The sequence below is a fragment of the Homarus americanus genome, unplaced genomic scaffold, assembly GCF_018991925.1.
Source record: "Homarus americanus isolate GMGI-L3 unplaced genomic scaffold, GMGI_Hamer_2.0 scaffold824, whole genome shotgun sequence".
Lineage (NCBI taxonomy): Eukaryota > Metazoa > Arthropoda > Malacostraca > Decapoda > Nephropidae > Homarus > Homarus americanus.
The window spans coordinates 914,918-937,323 of record NW_024719328.1 but is presented as its reverse complement, the minus strand read 5'-3'; the positions used below and the strand labels follow the sequence as shown (position 1 = coordinate 937,323).

Here is a 22,406-nt window from a genome sequence, read left to right as displayed (position 1 = left end):
GGGTCTCAATTGTTTCTCTTACCATTGACAACACAACATACATATATTGTTTCTCACTCTTGATCTTTTTTTTATTTTATTTCTTTATGGGTCTTTATTGTTGTTATTATTATTATTATTATTATTATTATTATTATTATTATTATTATTATTATTATTATTAGTATTAGTATTTGTGGAGTTGCCTCACAATGGTGATGAAATTTGGTGGGTAGCCAAAATGGCTGAGGGTCTGACAGAGGGCTTCCCTATTGACCAAGTCAAAGGCGTTGGTTAAGTCGATGAAGGCCATGTACAGATCACGACGTTGTTCTTTGCACTTTTCCTGCATCTGGCGGGCAGCAAGGCTCATGTCAGTGGTCTCACGTGGTGGTCTAAAGCCCAAAGCCACACTGAGAGTCTGGGAGAAAGTTTTCCGCCTCAGGAAGAAATCTTTTTAGGAGGACTGTGGCGATAATCTTGACAGCTACGGACTGGTCTCCCTTGTTCGTATAAATATTGATGATGGAGGTGTCTTTATGACCTTGGGGGATCTCCTCTTTTTCCCCTTTATTCTCCAGGAGAGAATAGAGACGGCTAGTAAGCAAAGGTCCTCCTGCTTTATGCACCTCGGCTGGGATTCCATCAGACCCTGTGACTTTGTTAGTTTTCATCTGCTTGATGGCAGCTACCACCTCATCCAGACATGGAGGATAGCAGAGGTGGGTCAGATCTGGAGCCAAAGGGGACCTACTGTATAGTCAGGGCATCCACATCGATGTTTTGGTTGAGCATTGAAGGATACCGACTTCGTTTTTAATTAGGGAGTTACCGTGGGATGAGCAGAGGGGAGCAGCACTATGAGTGATTGTCTCATAAAATATTTTAGTGGAATTGAGAATTTTGCTCATTTTGTATTGATCTGAAAGTTCTTGCGCTTCACATGCTTTATCTTTAAACCAGTCGTTTTGTAAATTGTGAAGTTCGCCTGGGCCGTTGCTTTCTTCTTGCTGAAAGTATCAGCTTTGCTTCGAGACTGAGGGTTGTTCTACCAGTCAGTTAAAGCAGCACGTTTATAATTGACGAGTACATTGTTTTCGAGGTCATTGTCATCAAACCAGACCTGGCGTATTCCTTCTGCAGGGTTTTGTCATGACAGTATCGAGGATATCCCATTCGGCATTAGGATTTGGGTTGGTTGTTGGACAATATACCTGTCCTTCACTAACCAGTATACCTGTCCTTCACTAACCAGTATACCTGTCCTTCACTAACCAGTATACCTGTCCTTCACTAACCAGTATACCTGTCCTTCACTAACCAGTATACCTGTCCTTCACTAACCAGTATACCTGTCCTTCACTAACCAGTATACCTGTCCTTCACTAACCAGTATACCTGTCCTTCACTTACCAGTATACCTGCCCCCTAAAAACTAATAACACCTGTCATGAACATTAAAAGTTACCCAACATTTTATTCATGACGTCATGAGTGAATCCAAGAGACTTTTCAGGTTACATTGTCAACTATTTATTTGGCAGTTAATTAAAAGTGTATCAACTGTGGTTCAGGGGCAAGACTGGACAATGATATTTAACGGTGGTACAAACAGACTAAACCAATGATGGATGTACTTCCTTCTGGCTGATGTTGTTATTGTTTGTTATGTGTGACAGGAGTCACTGTGTGGGTCCACCTTGGCTGGGGTGAGAGGTTCATTCATCAACTAGTCGTCACTACACCTCAAGTTGTTCTTCAACAAGCTACTCCGTAGAATTTTGCATGTTATCTTCAGTGTTGATTTTGTTTTCTAGATATTCACTGAACGAAACAGAAAACGCAATTACCGATATATATGTAAACGAAACAAAGGCATTTATAGCGATATAAGATAAAGGTGTTAATGCCGTACACCCTTGAAGTGAACTTGTTACCGATCATGAGTGTGATAATTATTTGTTTTTCATTGCTTTGATTTTTAATTTTGAAATAAACCAAATTAATTAGTAAGAGACTGCTTGGCCAATAAAGATGCACAATATCGTCGTCAGCTCCTGAAATGTAATTTTGACTATTTTCATTTCATGTCACTATAATGACACTGTAGCTGTTATGGTGTGACCAACATGCAAAATGAGAAAGCTCTGACAATGCTGATAATTATGTCAATTAACATTTACTGAAATACGATTCTGCAAAAAAATAATTTAACAAGTTCACAGAGAGGCTACCATTATGAACCTACTGTAGATACGAGAGCGTCGTGCGGAGTTGACACCCAAGGAGTAAGAGTAATTTATAGCCTATCTGTACCTGCACCCTGTACTGTTGTACACTGTAAGTGTACCTTGTGAGGTCGTAACCTGTACCTGTACCCTGTACGGTTGTACCTCGTACCTGTGCCATGTCCGGTTGTACTCTGTACCTGTACCCTGTACCTGTACCCTCTGCGGTTGTACCTAAAAGCATAATTATTGTATGAGTGTAACACCACTACTCCGTTGTGTCTGTCATTTCTATTTGCATCAAATATCTGTTTGATTGTACATACATGCATAGACCGTGTGGCCTAACGGATAAGGCGTCGGACTTCGGATCCGAAGATTGCAGGTTCGAGTCCTGTCACGGTCGAACACAAATATTGATCCAGCTCAGAATCTGTAATGTTTTTGACATTGTTATACGTGATAAAGGACGTACAGTATCTCAGAAACATGATAATGCAAACAATTATACACCTAGGAATGATAATTATAAATTATTCAAAGAATGTGACATGGAATGTGACATGTTTCTTCTGTAGAAAAAATGGACATATAACCGACAGTTGGAATTCTAAATTTCGACTCACTAAGTGATACAAGCCTAAGACTAGTACGCAAATTAAGCCTACCATAAATATGCAAATTAAGTCGTTGATAAAGAGTAACAATTTCAATAATGTTTCAGAAACTCTGCCTTACATTTTATAGAAGCCAGAACAAACTGTAGACTTAATGTAAGTGAACCAAAATGTGTAGATTTGTTTAGTGATTTAAAGTTTAAGGGAGTAATTTCTTGAAGGATAAAACACTTTTCCAAAGGTCTAGTTATTTTTAGGGACTTGTCTGGTTATTCTGCCCTACACCTTTAGCTGAAGTATGTTTGTTCTCAGACCTAGTTCATGGTTATATTACAGTAGCAGCCCATGATGGATTAATGCCAGTTCAAGGTGAAGACTTAATTCTAGGAAACGATGTTGCTGTTGCATTCGTAATTCCTCAACCTAAGATTGTAAAAACACCTAAAGTATAAAGTAAATCTCACAATAGTGAACGATAAGCTTTTGTTACCTTCCACTTGTGTTGCAACCAAGACCTAAATTATTTAACTTAATTCCCCTGACATGGACCTCAATGGTGCTCACGACCTATTTTCAGAGAATGTGTGGCGCCCCAACAACGCAAGGTAGCATACCCTAAAGTAATACTTGCAACCTGAAACCTGGCTAATTTTAGTATACTGTATATGAAATTAGATTATGAATTCCCTCATATCTTGCAGTAAATAACAGAGCATTATATGACATACAACTAATAAATATAGCAAAGTGATAAAGTCTACAGTATTTTACGGAGATTTTGATGCAATGTCTATGAAGAACAACAGAGCGGCCGAGTGAGGGTGAATGTGTGGGGCTGAAGCCCAGAAGCATATGTTGACATCCTTAATGATTTTTTCCTCTCCTCTTTTTGAAAGAAGAATTATCCCTTCCCTCCCGGCCCCATAATATTTGCTACCACTGACAATCACAAGATAAGCTACTGCTATAAACTACCTTACAGTAGTTAATAGTTTGATTAATTACACAGTTAAACTAAGAAACGCCAAACATCATGTCTTTGAACACCTTTCATAAACTAAGTTTCAGGTGATTGAATTTCTTTGGTTTGTCTGTCGTCTGTCTGAAATATTAAACCACACAATAAACATCATGTCTTTGAACACCTTTCATAAACTAAGTTTCAGGTGATTGAATTTCTTTGGTTTGTCTGTCGTCTGTCTGAAATATTAAACCACACAATAAACATCATGTCTTTGAACACCTTTCATAAACTAAGTTTCAGGTGATTGAATTTCTTTGGTTTGTCTGTCGTCTGTCTGAAATATTAAACCACACAATAAACATCATGTCTTTGAACACCTTTCATAAACTAAGTTTCAGGTGATTGACTTTCTTTGGTTTATCTGTAGTCTGTCTAAAATATTAAACCACACAATATACCAGACAGATGTGTGGAGCCTGTTGGCAGCTTTGGTTTAGTCGTGGTCTGTGTTGTTCGTCCTGAGACAACATACACGTCTTAGACAGAGTTGACTTTCGGAATAAGAAAATAATTTAAAATATGCTCTATTGTCATTTGTTTGTTTAATACATATTTATCTTATTTCCGTTTGTTTCCCGTTTGTTTGTTTATTTTTAATACGCAAATAACATGGGATAAACAATATAAACAACTCTGCATACTTTTTGTCACCAGTTGACTGACACCACTTTCAGACATCGATGACGTAAGTGTTTCAAGGATTCAGGAACAGCTTTTTGATACATCAGTCTCAAGGTAGCGGAGAGAAACCGCATTTGTGGAGTTGGTTTTGCCATCCGCCAACGCATCCTATTAGGATCAACGAGCGCCTCATGAAGCTTCGAGTACTAATGAATCACTCACGTCATACCTTTTTCATCAGTGCATACGCCCCAACACTGGATGCAGAGGATGACATCAAGGAGGCCTTTTACGCCGACCTCGGCAGAGTGCTAACCTCTATCCCAAGAGATGTCAAGGTTGTGCTCCTTGGCGACTTCAATGTCAGAGTTGACAGAGATGTTAACATTTGGCAGGGAGCCATAGGGAGGAATGGACTCGGCAAGTGTAATCCCAACGGCCTACTCCTCAGCAAGTGTGCTGCATACAACCTCGCTATCACCAATACCTTGTTAAGGCAGGCCGACAAGTTCAAGGGTTCGTGGCAACACCCACGATCCAAACACTAGCATCTCATTAACTACATCAGTGTCAGAGAAAGAGATCGCCGAGATGTCCTCATCACTCGTGCCATGTGTGGCTCATACCACTGTGACACTAATCATCGACTTGTCAATCCAAGCTCTCATTTCACGTTGCCCTAAAATGGCGAGGGCAGCAAGCCTCCAGAAGACGTTTTAATACTAAGCGTCTGGAGGGTCCAGCGGTAGCACATGCTTTCAGAGAGCAGCTAGAACATGGGCTTATAAACAACCCAATAGCAAACAACGTGAATCCCAGTGCCGAATGGGATACTCTTAATACTGTTATGACAAAAACCTGCAGAGACCCTCGGCCTGTTGAAAAGAATACACCAGGACTGGTTTGATGAAAATGACCCGGCAATCAAATTACTCATCGATGAAAAACGTGCTGCTTTTACTGGCTGGCAGAACAACCCTCAGTCTCGGACCAAACCTGATACCTTCCTCAAGAAGAAACCGGTAGCCCAGCGGGAACTTCGCAATCTAAAGAACGACTGGCTTAAAAATAAAGCATGTGAAGCATAAGAAAAATGCAGATCAGCCCAAGATGAGCGAATTTTTAATTTCCACTGAGACATTTTTTGGGCCAGTCACTAGTGGTGCAGCCCCCCTCCGCTCATTCAACGGTAACCTCATAATTAAAGACGATAAATGCCTCCTTCAGCGCTGTCAAAAGCACTACCATTCATTGCTCAACTGAAAGACCAATGTGGATGTCCTGACTACCCAGCAGGTCCCTCAGCATCCAGAGCTGACCCACCTCAAGTATCCTCCATCCTTGGATAAGGTAGTTACTGCCATCAAACAGATGAAAAATAGCAAAGCCTCAGGGCCTGATGGAATATATGGGAAAAGGAGGAAATCCTCCAAGCTCTTAAAGACGCCTCCATTGTCAATATTTATAAGAACAAGGGAGACCAGTCAGGCTGTGGAAACTACAGTGGGATCTCGCTGCTCTCCGTAGCTAGAAAGATTATCGTCCGAGTCCTCTTAAACAGACTTCTTCCTGAGGCGAAAAAAAAAAACTCCCAGAATCTCAATGTGGTTTTATACCATCACGTGGTATCACTGGCATTATCTTTGCTGCCTGCCAGATACAGGAAAAGTGCAGAGAACAACGTCGTGACCTGTACATGGTTTTCATCGACTTATCAAAGCCTTCGACTCAGTCAACAGGGAAGCCCTCTGGTGGACCCTCAGCCGTTTTGGCTGCCCACCAAAATTCATCGACATTGTGAGGCAACTCCACGATGTCATTAACGGCAGTGTCCTCAACAACAGCACCCAGTCACAGCTCTTCCCCAACCAAACAGGGGTTAAACAAGGGTGTGTACTGGCACCAACTCTCTTTTCCATTTTCTTGGCTGCCTTCCTTACTCGTGTCAGAGAGAATTTAACCAGCAGGGTGAACATAGAGTACCGGGTGAAGGGGGGTCTTTTCAACATAAGACGGCTCCAGGCAAGAGAAAAAGGTGTCGGCAGTTCCCATTACTGAACTTCAGTATGCAGACGACCTCACCCGTGTTGCTCACATTGAACACGACCTACAGGAAATCCTGAACACCTACGCAGATGCTTATGCACACTTCGGCTTTAAGGTGAATGTACTTAAGACTCAGATTCTCTTTCAACCTGCCCCAGGTTCAGACACACCTCCACCATCCATCCAGCTTAACGGGTACTACCCTCTCTAATGTTGCCCACTTTCAGTATCTCGGCTCCCACCTGTCCACCACCGCAGACATCGATGAAGAGATTCAGCATCGGATCAGATGTACATCTCAAGCCTTTGGCAGACTCCGAAATCGTGTCTTCAGCTGTAGGGAGCTGAAATTATCTACAAAGTGCACGTATTTCGAGCACTGGTCCTCCCCACCTTGCTATATGGCCGTGAGACATGGGTCACATATAGGAGGCAACTCAACACTTGAAAATTTTCCCCAACTTAGTTTACGTTCCATCCTTCGAGGTCGCTGGGAAGACAAGAGAACAAATGCCAGTATTCTTGCTGACACCAACTGTAGGAGCATCGAGGCTACCATTATCCATGAACAATTAAGTTGGACTGGCCATGTTATTCGCATGGACGACAGTAGACTGCCAAAGCAGCTACTTTACAGTCACCTAACGCAGCGCTTCTCAAACTATCTGATGTGGCGGACTGGCATGGTTTTTTTTCAATGTGCCACGGACCGGCGAGCGAAGCGAGCCAATCCCGGGGCCTATAGGCCCCCCCACCAGGAAAATCTTTTGAGATATGTCCTATTTCAGGGGCATTTTGAGACTATCTGTACGAAACATGAAGACATGGTGTCTTATTCATTCTAAGGCCAATCATCATTGACGTAACAAGTCTTCCCAGTGTGCCAGGGACCAGTACCATATTTGTGCCATACAATTAATTGTTTACGATCAGAGAAAATATTATTTGAACATTCGTAGTAATATTATTTTATACAGGAAAAATATAATGAATATAAAAGTGGGTTGGGATGGGGTCCCAAATGACAAACACGCAGATACCCGTATGATGCTCTCTGTTCCACTTCTTGATGGTAACTAACCACTGACCTGTGACCTGACATCACAGACTGCTGATCCACACGTGTGGAATAGCAGGGTTGCCAGCTGTGTGACACCCTTCACGGCTGGCACGCATAGTAAAAAATCGGCCATTTCTTTTAATGGGATGCATACATTTATTTTATCCGAAATTAAATAACTACCATACTTAAAATAAAAAGATTTATGTTTTGGGTGGATATGGCGTAACTGGTGGCCGAGAAACGTGGCAATTCTGGCAACACAAGGTGATGCGCTCTATTGATATCCCCAGGTGTGGTTCCCACAGAGTCAAACGCCACATCATCATGAAGGTGTTGTTATACGTATTTCAGTTCGCTGTTTTGCTGTTCATTATATCGCATTCGTTAGTTGCACAGCAATGACTTTTAACATGAGTGAGTAAATGAAAAATATAGCCATAATAAATATAAAAACTACAATGAAAATGTAAAAAAAAAAAAGACCGAGTCAGATGTCCCGGCAGTGTCACGTGGTGTGGAACGTGTCTATCGTTTCTTTCTTTTCTGAAAACTCTCCGCGTACGTGCAGACGATGGCTCACGGACCGGCACCGGTCCGCGGACCACACTTTGAGTAGCACTGACCTAACGAATAGTAAACGTAACACCGGCGGGCAATTAAAAAGGTATATGGATAGTCTGAAGACAAACCTGAAAACGTGCCAAATCGACCCCCTCACCTGGGAGTCGATTTCTCCACATCGTAACGCTTGGAGGAGCACTGCACGAGAAGGTGTCGCTGCTTTCGAGTTAACCCGACTCCAAACCGAGACAGACAAGCACCATTGCTCCTCCTACAGTAGATGGAGCCCTCCACATGTGCGACGAATGTGAACGACGCTGCGGGTCCAGTATCGGTCTCTTTATTCACATCAAAATTCACCAACGTAGGTGACATCCCTAATATCTCATATCATTGTATCATAGCTGGATGATCGTCATAGCAGAAGGTAGTAGACAGCTATCAAAAAGGGAGGTACTACCGCCTGAGAAGATATTCGAAGCATAATGTGTTGTCTAATGCCTCATTTACTCACAATTGCAGGGTGTCAATTGTTTCTCTTTAACAAAACATCATACATATATTGTTTCTCACTATTATTATTATTATTATTATTTTTTTTTTTTATATTATTATTATAATTATTATTATTATTATTATTATTATTATTATTATTATTATTATTATTATTATTATCATTATTATTATTGTTGTTGTTATTATATATTTTTATTTATAAACTTATATTACTTTTATTAATATTTATTAATTATATATTATTATGATTATTATTATTATTATTATTATTATTATTATTATTTTTATTATTATTATTACTATTATTATATTTTCGCCCCAGGCCCTGATGTGGGTCATTGATCTGTGCCCTGGTGGGCTAATTCAGTACAAAAACACAAAACATAAAATCGACACAAAACGAGCCATTATACGAACTAAAATATTGGCCTATAATCTTGTGTAATACATTGACCTTACACTTTTTAATTAGAATAACTGCTTGTACATGTGTGGAGAAACGAATGAGTAAAGCACGACCAAACTCAGTCCGTTATAGCACTGGGACAAGGTTTGGCTGGTTCGCTCAAGTCTTGAATCTGCCTCGTTTAGCGGTTTCGGATTTATGAGAATGTCAACAGAGGCCTCTAACGGGACCAGATATATGCAGTGCTGTCTCTGCCTTAGTGTGGTAAGGAAGTACACGACGGCTTGTAGACAAACACAGCCGGTGAAGAGGCTGAAATTGACGGTGACTGCAAAGTATTGCAAAGTGTTCGACAGTGTAATAAAGTGTTTATAAGTGTCATGAAGTATATCAAGTGTCACAAAGTGTTTATCCGTATCGTTATACTGTAAGTGACTCAAAGTGGTCTTACGTTTCAAAAAGTGATTTTAAGTGCCGTAAAATTTTCGTAAGTGTTGTGAAGTGATCACACTTGTCATAACGTGTTCGTATGTAACAAAAAGTGTTTATAAGTATTGTAAAATGTCTGTGTTATGAAGTTTTATAAGTAATGTGAAGTGTTTGTGTCATGAATACTTTTAAGTGTCAAAGAGTAATAATTGTGTCATAAAGTGGCATAAGGTGTTAAGTGGCATAAAGTGTCACGTTGTCACAATGATTCATGTAATATGGACAAATTTTAAAAAAGTGCTTTAAAGTGCTATTTGGTCTGATAAAGTGCCATTAGTCTATTAAGTGTCGTATAATGTTGTGAGATGTGGTGCACAATGAAAAAGTGCTATGGAGTGACGGAGGTGTGTCATAAAGTGTCCCAAAGCGCCCTAAAGTGTCAGTGTTATGAAGTACCATCAAAAGCCATATAGTTTCAGTGTTATAAAGTAGTATAAAGTGCCATAAAGTCTCGAATATTTAAAAAGTTGGTTAATATTGACGACTGACCCACAGACGAAGTATTGGTTTTCTGTTTATTTTTTTACTTTATTTTCATCATTAAGTTTTGTTATGCCATAAATTACGTTAAAGATGAATATAATAATGAGGGTCACAAAAACAAAGACAAATTGACAACTCAGCACAACTTAGTCCTTAATATTTATCACTTAAAATTAATGTTACTCCAATACACAACAAACAATGTTCAATGCAAAAGTTACAAACACAAATAAAGACGAATTATGCATCATGGGTTCAATCACAGCCTTTTACTTTATCACAACAGTTCAGGAGTGAAGGTTTGGAATTATACACGTCACGAAAAATTTAAATAAAGTTTAATAATAAAAGTTTACCATAATAAGTGTGCAGGTTACATAATGAACGGGTAAATTAAATCAAGTAATACAGAATAATCCTTAATAAACAACCTGTATGTGCACAGTAAATAAACCATAAACTGCTTTACAACACCTCAATTGATTGCACTTTACACAAAATAAATAACAATAGAGCAGCACTGAATATATATAACTCAACTAAAGCCTATTTGAGAAGGTATCCACCATATCCCAGGGGACTACAAGCCTGCAACACTAATATAAAATAACTCCCACACAAAGCTGCAAAAATAGTTAAACATACAAACATACACTCCGAAACTTTTTTAGGTATCAAGTACCAGCCCTGCTTACACATAATTATATAAAATATTTTCACTACGTAAGTTGAGTGTAACGAGCATAAAGAAATTTCACTATGCACAACGCAACACACCACTGTGCATTACGCCGTGCATAACAGTTTTGATATGAGAATCATTTATTGTGCAAAAGTTTTGTTTGGTAGATAATTAGGCCCGAGGTGTGCACTACTTTGTCTTCCCGGCGGTAATGTGGCCGCGTTCTTTGCCACGCCAATTTCATTTTCAGCATGACATGTGAAGGTTGTTGCCGGTCTTGTGCTACATCTCTAGTGCTTATAAAGGAACTTGGCTTTAAGATGCCAAGATTAAACCCAGTATTATACTTTTATTTATAATAAACTTTCTAAGAAAATACTTTTCACAGCAATATTATGAAATTGAACTGGGTTTGTCTACAAAGACTGTTGCATATGACGTATTTCTAAACACATCACCGTTTGGGCTAGATCAAAGCCGATGCTCTCACGACCACAAAAAAAGTAAAATTACACCATATCATAGTAAGTTCTTTCTGTTTAATATATCCGGGGCCCCCGATAACGAGGTTAGGTAGGGTTAGGTATGTGAGGTCCGTTTTCCATAGACACTAATGTTAGGTTAGGTTTAATTAAAAAATAACCACTTTTTAACACATTTGCACAAACTACAACAGTGTCCACTATAAAAAGCAGTGAAACTGCGGCGTTTTTAAAATCGTTTTCTGCGAAAAGTCGGCCGCGGGTCGGTCGTCAATATATTTTTTTTTTACGGGAATTAGCCCACCCGGATACAGATCAAACGACCCACAACGGGGCCTGTGCTGAGAAAAAAAAAGAAATTGAAAATGGAGAAGAAAAAGGTTGTACTGTGTTAATCTACACCACGAAGATGCCGGAAAACCAGCTTTTTAAAGTGAGACAGATTGTATAAGTATGGAAACACAGAAGAAGGCGGAGCATTCCACAGTTTGGCTGTGTGAGGAAAGAAGGAGGTACTATAATGGGTTATTCTCGTGTGACCGACATCCACAGAGAAACGGTGGGCACCGCGGGCAAGACGTGTGTTACGAGCCCACGGCCTTGCCGGCGGTACACAGGATGCCAAATCCACCGAACATTGCCCGTTAAAGTACTTGTAAATGAGAGGGAGTGAAGCAACATTGCGGCGAAGAGAAAGGGAAGAGAGATTGTCAACTTGAATTATCACAAGGTGTAAAGTGTCGCCAAGTGCCATGAGGTGTCATAAAGTGTCAAGACGGTGCCAGGAGGTGACCCCTTTTGGCGCCAGGGCTTCCACAACCACCAGCACAAGGTAACTACTAATAATACTACTGTTGGGCTCTTGACATATTGAACACGTTCTCTTGGTCATCCATTTGACATAAACTAATGCTTAAGATCATTGGGTCTGTCTTAGTTGTTCCTGTGAGTTAAGTGTGAATATTCATATCAGTGTGTGTGTGTGTGTGTGTGTGTGTGTGTGTGTGTGTGTAGGATAGACGGTAGGTAATCTTAACTGGATTTTTTCTCTTCCTTTTCCAAGTAAAAGAGCTAAGGCAGTTCTTCGAAAGACATTAACAGACCATGGTTGGGTGGCGGCGGATTAGGTTGAACGAGATTTAGCAGTTTTACAGGAATGTTATACTTTCCCCTCCATCTTTCATGATGTCGGTGTCCCTCCCTTATCAATGAGTCAACGTGATGCTCCCACTTTTTCACGTGGGCGTCGGGCCCACTCCTTATCCCTACACAGTCTTTGTGGTCGCCTGTGGTCCCTCTGGTATACACTCGCCTATACCTCCGGGCAGCGTCGGCTCTGTTTTAAAGGCATCCTCATCTCTCCTGGAAAGTTCTTGCTACACTGAGATGTAAGGACCCTCACCACGTTGTAATGGTTTCATTATCCTGCTTTACAGGCCATTAACTAATCTGCTTCGTGTTTTGGAGGCGCCATGTCCTCTGTATTAGCTGTTGATTCGTCAAACAGGCTCCAGCCCTAGTTGGTAATAACTTATAACAATGGATCTCAATTTTAATGGGCAACCGTAATGCTGAGAACCGTAATGCCTCAGGGGCGATTAGGATTAAGGTCATTTGGGCAGAGAACCATTTGATCTTGAAATTTTCAGTATTGACCCTCACAGATTGTCATCAGAGACCAATGTTTTCGTTGAGGTGGGTCTCGACTCCTGTTTTAGATGTGTGGGAACGTCCTCACACTCATGCGTCAGGAAGGTCCTCACACTTCAGGAGTCTTAGACCACCTCCTCTTGTTTCAAGATTGAAGTATTTTTCGATGTAATTGTTAGGGATGCAACTTTTCATGAAGATAGAAAGTCATTCGTTTTACTGTATTGGGAGCGCCGTTCTTTGTTAACCAGCGTTAGAAATTTTCTCTCGGCATTCCTCCCGGTCCGACAGTTTAGGGATATATAGCAATGATGGTGTCTGTTAGCCCGTCCGTCTGTCCGACCGTCCGTCCGTCCTTGATAGATTTCGTATCCACTCGGTAACTCGCCACAGACGCGATGGATTAATTTCAGGGAAAGTGTGAGAGCGTAAATTATGGCAGGGTCTTATTGGGCAGTGCTGGACGTGTTGATAGTTCAGCATTTAAGATAATCAAAGTATTCTTATTATTATTATTATTATTATTATTATTATTATTATTATTATTATTATTATTATTATTATTATATATTTGGGGGGTGGGGGTGGGACTTTAGAAACGAAGTTATTTTGGGCGACAAACTACTTAAAATGCTTCAGTATTTCTAATGTAAGGTTTTAATGAATTGAAAATTAACAGCATTACCGGAAACGAATTAAGTCACTTTCAGTACACAAGTAGGATTAAATATTAATAAGGAATAAGTTCCAGAGTAGAAATGACAACAAATACATTATTAAATGGTTAATAAAGAACATTATTGAGTTATATTCAGCCATCAAGCCACTGTAGTGTGAAGGCCCAGCCCGGAAGAGTAAGGTACTACCCCAACCAGGTTAATGACAGGGGAATATGGTTGCTAAGTATCGTGAGCGTAAGGTTGGTACTGGTATGGTTTACCACCATCACAGCCCAACCTTAGGTCATATTAAATAATGGAGAGTTTAACCTTTATCGTCTACAATCTATTAAGGCTATTAAGGATACCTAATTGACTAACCCAAACATCGTCAGTTTTCCTTAAACAACAGCAACATTGTGTCATTTCCCAATATAGACACTTATATCAGACATCCCTCACCATTCGACTGGGTGTGTTTCACAGCAACAACGGAACGCGAGCGCATACCAGTGGTCATAACTCGATCCAATCCAATTTCATCATATTTTGACACCAAAATGAACGTCTCATTAATGAATGAATCTTTGTGTTTGATAGAATAACATAATTTTTAATTATTTTCATATAAAACTATCCTATTACTTTACTTGGGTTTCTTCTTTTCAAAGTAATATGCCCAAGTGGAATGTGTATAGTTAATTATATGTGGAGTAGAAGAGCATAATTCAGACGTATACATTTTTCCTTCGTTCTTACTCCTACCACCACCCATTTGGAAGAGGATATTTAAATATATTTATTTTCTCTCCTTTATTCAGTAGCCTGAGCAGCCTCCCTCCTTCTCAATCACGGCTTGTAGTCTTGACCTCATGTTCCCTGCGTGGGTCTGAACCAGGTCCGTGTGGACCATCAGCTCCACCGCTGACTTCTCCCTTTCCGGCTCACAGGTGTTCACAGTTGAACCTTAGTCCAACAGGTGGAGGTTCTCCTGTGCGAGGAACCACTGCTGAACTAGCCTGATTGTGTGGACGGGGTAGTGATCCTGGACAAATATTATTATGGGCCAGGAAGGAGGGGAAAATTTATCTCGCGGAGAGAGGGAAGGAAAAATTAATTAAGGATGTCAACATATGTTTCGGCACTAAGCTGTCCCTGTATCTCTGTGACATCCCCGGCGCCGTGGAGAGTCACCCACCCCCACACATTCACCCTCACTCGGCCGCTCGGTTGTTCTTCATAGATACGAGTATTGCGCCGTAAAATAATGTAGACCTTATCCCTTTGCTATATTAATTAATTTCATGTCAAGTTATGATTTGTTATTTAATACAAGATATGCGGGATTTCATAAAGTAACTTGATATATACTATACTAAAATTAACCACGTTACAGGTTGCAAACATAACTCTATGGGTATGCCACACATGAATGCGGCCATAGTTGGTGGACGAAAATGTTTTTTCGTCGGTGAACACTACTCGTGCCCAAAATTCCTCCTCGTTAACGATGTACTGTTGAGTGAAGACGAGCCTCGAGGCACGGTGGGTGTCTGTCAACCTCTCTGGTCAACGCTCATTTGTGGAATATCCCGTGTAAATGAGCAGTGGCCTGTTTCGACGCTCCAACATCATGTTATATTGTAATATATTCTATTATGTTCTTAACTAAAACAAATGCATAGGATGGTTTCAGAAACACAAAGAAAGTACTTTTTTATTTTATTTTTATATTGCCTGGATTGTGTGTTTCTCGGGGAGGAATGATCCCAGTGAATTTGCCGGTTAGGAATTTCGAGTCCGCCAGTCTGTTTGACTTCTAAGTGGCGTGGACTGTCCAGTACAGTCAAGGTAAAAAGTTAGTGTGAAGCAGAGTCCAAATTTCCATACCCTGACTGTGCTGTTTTATCTCATTTGGGGTCGATGCTGCTTCACACGAACATTCGATCCTGACTGTCCAGTACAGTTTTGTACCCACGGAGTACTTAAGTGTATCCACAAAATTGAGCGTTACAGGTATTTACAATCCGAATTGCGGATGTATCCATCGTGTACCAAACGTGTACCGTTTAGTTGTTCTGTGGTACATTTGTTTCTTTAAGAGGTATACATACTATTTTCCACCCACTTGGGAACCAACTGCGTAATTTTCAGGATTCTGGCCAAATTTATTCTTATTTTTTTCCGTGATATTTTCAATTCTGTGCCCGTATCCTGTATGGTTGTACCTACAAGCCATTCTTGTACCTACAGGCATAATTATTGGAGGAGTGTAACGCTAACCAATACCCTCTTATCGACGTCACATCATTTTTTAACCATAACAAATATATTTCTAAGTTTCTCTCATTATCATGTGCTGTTCAAGTACTTTTCTTTTTATATAGAGGATCATGAGTCCTTTGACCACATTTTACTTTAATCTACTGTAAATTGAACTAATTCTTCAATTATTGACTTTTGTGCAGCGGATATTTGTGAACCTGTGGAACATTGAATTTGACCAAGTCTCTTTTATCTCCACTCCATTGAGTCTGTCATTTCCATTTGCTTCCAAAGATGAAGTTAATTTTGTCACAAAATACAGACCGTGTGGCCTAACGGATAAGGCGTCGGACTTCGGATCCGAAGATTGCAGGTTCGAGTCCTGTCACGGTCGAAGCTGGATTTATGCAGTGTTGTTTTTACCACAAACAATGATCCTACACAGGAACACTTGCAATATTATTGAAGGAATACGAGGTAGTGTTATTACCTCTTTATTACCACCACCACCACGACACCTAAGCAAAATTTTTTTCTTGTAGTAATACCTACTACTACTACTGCTAGTTTGCTGTCACTCGGAATCTAGTATGACGATCATCCAGCTATGATACAATGATTTGAGTTATTAGGGATGTCACCTAGGTTAGTGAGTTTTGAGGTGACTAAAGAGGCCGATACGGGACCCACAGCGTCGTCCACATTCGTTGCACATGTGGAGGGCTCCATCTACTGTGGGAGGAGCGGTGGTAGCGTCTTTCCGACGTTGGCGCTTGTCTGCCTTGGTTTGAAGTCGGGGTAACTCGAAAGTATTGACACCTTCTCGTGTGGTGCTTCTCCAAGCGTTGTGATGTGGAATAATCGACTCCCAGGTGAGGGGGTAGATTTGGCACCTTTTCAGGTTTGACTTTAGACTATCCTTATACATTTTCAATTGCCCGCCGGTGTTACGTTTACTATTCGTTAGGTGACTGTAAAGTAGCTGCTTTGGCAATCTATTCTCGTCCATGTGAGTAACATGGCCAATCCAACGTAGTTGTTCATCAATAATGGTAGCCTCGATGCGCCCATAGTTGGCATGAGCTAGAATAATGGCATTTGTTCTCTGGTCTTTCCAGCGAACTTGGAGGATGAAACGTAGACTACCTTCGTGAAAGCTTTCAAGTGCCTTGAGGTGCCTCCTGCATGTGACCCGTGTCTTACTTCCAAATAGCAGGGTGTGGAGCACCACTGCTCCATTTACGTGTAACTTTGTATATAATTTCAGCTCCCTACAGCTGAAGACACGGTTTTGAAGTCTGCCAATGGCTTAAGATGCTTCACTGCCATAGAGTAGGGTGGGCAGGACCACTGCTCGATATACGTGCAGCTTTGTGGTTAATTTCAGCTCCCTACAGCTGAAGACATGTTTTCGGAGTCCGCCCACGGCTTGATATATACATCTGATCCTATAATGAATCTTTTCATCGATGTTTGCGGTGGTGGACAGTTGGGAGCCGAGATACCGAAAGTGGTCAACATTAGAGAGGGTAGTACCGTTAAGCTGGATGGTTGGTGGACGTGTGTCTGAACCAAGGGCAGATTGAAAGAGAATCTGAGTATTACGTACAATCACCTCAAGGCCGATGTGTGCAACGCGTCTGGATAGGTGTTCAGGATCTCCTGTAGGTCGTGTTCAGTGTGAGCAACAAGGGTGAGGTCGTCTGCATACTGAAGCTCAGTAGTGGAAGCTGCCGACACCTTTGTTCTTGCCTGGTGTCGTCTTATGTTGAAAAGACCCCCTTCACCCGGTACTCAATGTTCACCTCGCTGGCTAAATTGGCACTGGCACGAGTAGGGAACGCAGCCAAGAAGATGGAAGAGAGACATGGTGCCAGTACAAACCCTTGTATAGCCCCTGTTTGGCTGGGGAAGGACTCTGACTGGGTGCCGTTGTGCAGGACACTGCCGTTCATGCCATCGTGGAGTTGCCTTACAATGGCGATAAATTTCGGTGGGCAGCCAAAACGGCTGAGGGTCCACCAGAGTGCTTCCCTATTGACCGAGTCGAAGGCCTTGGTTATGTCGATGAAAGCCATGTACAGGTCATGATGCTGTTCTCTGTACTTTTCCTGTATCTGGCGGGCAGCAAAGATCATGATGGTCTAAAGCCACATTGAGATTCTGGGAGGAAGTTTTCCGCCTCAGGAAGAAGTCTGTTTAGGAGGTCTCGGGCGAAAATCTTGCCAGCTACTAAAAGCAGCGAGATCCCACGGTAGTTGCCACAGTCTGACCGGTTCCCCTTGTTCTTATAAATATTGACAATTAGCGAAATCGCCGCCCTCCGGGCGGCTCTTTCGCTAGGCCACGGTAAGACGCCACCCTCCGGGAGGCTCCACATTATCTCACTGTAGTGCATTAAAGTGTCTGCTTTGTTCCTGACTTTGAACTCGTTAGAAGGCATGTTTTCCAGGGCATTTTTAAATGTCTGTACATACGTGTTGCGCTCATGCAGCATTTCTTGGATAGATAGGACAATGTCATGTCTGACATCTTGAATGTTGCCACACCTGATAGTAGTCTGCTTTTCATGATCTCCCATGAAGTAGATTAGGAGGAACTTTGCCTACTCATCTGCCAGTGGTAAGAGGGATCCTGCTTTGTGATAGACTTGACCCTGGACTTTGAATGTGGGCACGTATCCGTGCTCACGAACTACTCTGGTGGCTCCAAAGATTGTCATCTGAAAGCATGAATTGTACTTCAGTATATTTTCCAAGAAGTGTTTTGACTTTGGTGTTGTTCCCAGCATGAGAGTCTTCAATGGTTGTAGTGGTTTTTCCAAATTTGGCAGTCGTACTCTCCCATGAGAGCAACACAGTACAGCAGATACTCCTTTGTACTTCTTTGCACTGCAGTATTCACATTTCTTATCCATGTTGCCAATGATAACAGAGGGATACTTTTCATATTCTATATATAACATCAGCCATCATCACTACATATAACACCATCCATCTTCACTACATATAACACAACCCATCATCACTACATATAACACAACCCATCATCAGTACATATAACAACATCCATCATCACTACATATAACACAACCCATCATCAGTACATATAACAACATCCATCATCACTACATATAACACAACCCATCATCAGTACATATAACAACATCCATCTCACTACATATAACACCATCCATCATCACTACATATAACACCACCCATCATCACTACATATAACACCATCCATCATCACTACATATAACACCATTCATCATCACTACACATCGGTAAAGTAGTTTCCGAGATTCTCGTGCAGACACACAGACAGACTTCTTTGCTTTATATAGATATAGATCATCACTACATATAACACCACCCATCATCACTACATATAACACCACCTATCATCACTACATATAACAACATCCATCATCACTACATATAACACCACCCATCATCACTACATATAACAACATCCATCATCACTACATATAACACCACCCATCATCACTACATATAACACCAACCCACCATCACTACATATAACACTCACCCATCATCACTACATATAACCTAAATTCCATCATCACTACATATAACACCATCCATCATCACTACATATAACACCATTCATCACTATATAACACCACCCATCATCACTACATATAACACCACCCATCATCACTATATATAACACCATCCATCATCACTACATATAACACCACCCATCATCACTACATATAACAACATCCATCATCACTACATATAACATCATCTATCGTCACTACATATAACACCATCCATCATCAGTACATATAACACCATCCATCATCAGTACATATAACACCACCTATCATCACTACATATAACGACATCCATCATCACTACATATAGCATCATCCATCATCATTATATATAACACCATCCATCATCATCACTACATATAACACCATTCATCTACAGATCGGTAAAGTACTTTCCGAGATTCTCGCGTGGACAAACACACTCACAAACCAACAAACACACAGACATACTTCTTTGTTTTATATACAGTATATAGATGGAGGCGTCTTTAAGAGCTTGGGGGATTTCCTCCTTTTCCCATATATTCTCCAGGAGAGAGTGGAGACCGCTGGTAAGCAGAGGTCCTCCTGCTTTATAAATCTCGGTTGGGATTCCAGCAGGCCCTGAGGCTTTGTTATTTTTCATCTGTTTGATTGCGGTAGCTACCTCATCCAGGGATGGAGGGTAGCTGAGGTGGGTCAGCTCTGTATGCTGAGGGACCTGCTGGGTAGTCAGGACATCCATATCGGTGTTTCGGTTGAGCAATGAATGGTAGTGCTCTTTCCAGCGCTGAAGGAGGCCTTCGTCGTCTTTAATTATGTGGTTACCGTCACTTGAGCGAAGGGGGGCTGCACCACGAGTGACTGGCCCATAAAATGTTTTAGTGGAAATGAAAAATTCGTGCATCTTGTGCTGATCTGCAAGTTTTTGTGCTTCACATGCTTTATTTTTAATCCTCCTGTATGTGACCCTACACACACACACACACACACACACACACACACACACACACACTCCCAAAGTTCTCCACTGAAGTATAATAATCAATCACTCAACTATCTGGCTTAGAAGAGCGCGTGTTATCATAGGTTAGTTATTATACATGTATGGTGTAGCCATTACTATGACTACTGTGTTCAGTACATCACAGAGCCACACAGTAATTGTAGCCATTACTCTTAACTAATACGTTCAGTAAGTCACATAGCCAGACTATCACACTGCTTCTGTGTTGACACAAGCAGTAAAAATTATTTGGAGATATAAGGTAAAGTGTGTACATTGTTGTGATGTTTATCATTCTCGCAGTATGATCTTCATAACACAGTCAGGATACAGTTATTTTATTTCATGAAGTCCATAAAGAGATTAGTATTTAGTTATCTTTCTTCTCACAGCTGTAAATATCCATTTACACTCGCATGACTATAATTTATTAAAAAAAATTTATACTTGCCGAAGGTCTACTCTCACCTCTCTACTATAACCAGGAAATATATATTTACTCCCAACTACACTCACTCGACACTGACTTACACCAGTTAAGGTGTATGACGCAGTAAAGTTGAGGGGGTGATCCTACAGGGAGTCATCTAATAATACCGTCTCACAGTACACCGATGACATACACCCATCGTGTTATCTCTCACCTTTATTTTTTCTCCTCCATCTTCTTGATGTACTTATTTCACGTGTCATTTTCCGTTTCCTGTCGATAGTATTTCCCTGGGTGTAAGTCGCTACCACTGACACATAAAGCTGTTCTTGTTCACTGAAAGGCAAGTGTGTCCAGGTTAATTACAGATTACGGAGTGTGAGGTGAGGGAGAAGGAAGGTGAGCATGAGGTGTGTAAGGATGTGGGACGAGGAGAAGGATGAGAGGTGAGAGGCGGTAATTTATTAAGAACATAAAAGGAATGAGACGAGATTGGTCAAATTTGATTGGTACTCTATAGTAATATTTGTTTGATCAATAAAATACGAGGAATAAGGATATAGCAGCCTGCATCGCCTCTCGAAGTTCTCCATCTAGGCAGGGACAGTCTCCAGGACAGCTGCCTCAAAGGCACTTGCATGTTTGGGATGCCTTTCCATGAAAGTTGAGATCCTGTCCACGTTGCCCATCATGTTCCTGACACTTGTGATCTGGATGGACTTAATAAAAACCACACAAGGGACATGTCATGAGCCTTGGAGCTACCAGCCATGTTGTCAGCTGTGTCATAGGCCTGACCTCTAAGATTGTTGATGTCAGGTCCATACCTTGCGGTGCTGGTTGTCATCTTCATTGTTAGAATTCTGCCAGTTACCCATTGTAGCACTCCAAAAAGTCCACCAGGTCTTCTGGTGTGGTGATTGGGTCCACATACCTGAACACCATGCTGAGCTGCTCCTTGTAGGCAGTGTTGGTGACCTCATGAGCTATGATGGAGAAAACTTGTTTATCTTCACCTTCTGAAAGATATGGTCATTAATCTGTTTTCCACAAATGTGAATCGACTGGTTCTGGAGATTCCAAGATGTGTACAGAGCATTTTGGCAATATTAACAGGTCTGAAAACATCTACACACAAACATCCACCACACACAAAACATCCACCACACACAAACATGCACCGCACACAACATCCACACACAAACATCACACACACAAACATCCACCACACCCACCCACACAAACATCCACCACACACAAACATCCACACACACAAACATCCACCGCACAAACATCACCACACACAAACATCCACCACAAACATCCACCACACACAAACATCACCACAAACATCCGCACACAAACATCCACACACAAACATCCACCCACAAACACCACCACACAAACATCCACCGCACACAAACATCCACCACACACAAACATCCACCACACACAAACATCCACCACACTGAAACATCCACACACAAACATCCACCACACACAAACATCCACCACACACAAACATCCATCGCACACAAACATCACCGCACACAAACATCCACACAAACATCACACACACAAACATCCACCCACACAAACATCCACACACAAACATCCACCACACAAACATCCACCAC

The 22,406-nt window shown here is 41.2% G+C and overlaps 2 non-coding genes across 2 annotated transcripts; both read left to right on the top strand.

Annotated features, from left to right (window-relative positions):
- Positions 1-2,540: 2,540 nt before the first annotated feature.
- Positions 2,541-2,613, top strand: Trnar-ucg. The gene has a single exon. It is a non-coding gene; the product is annotated as a tRNA-Arg (tRNA).
- Positions 2,614-16,092: 13,479 nt separating this feature from the next.
- Positions 16,093-16,165, top strand: Trnar-ucg. Its single transcript has one exon. It is a non-coding gene; the product is annotated as a tRNA-Arg (tRNA).
- The last annotated feature ends 6,241 nt before the right edge of the window (positions 16,166-22,406 follow it).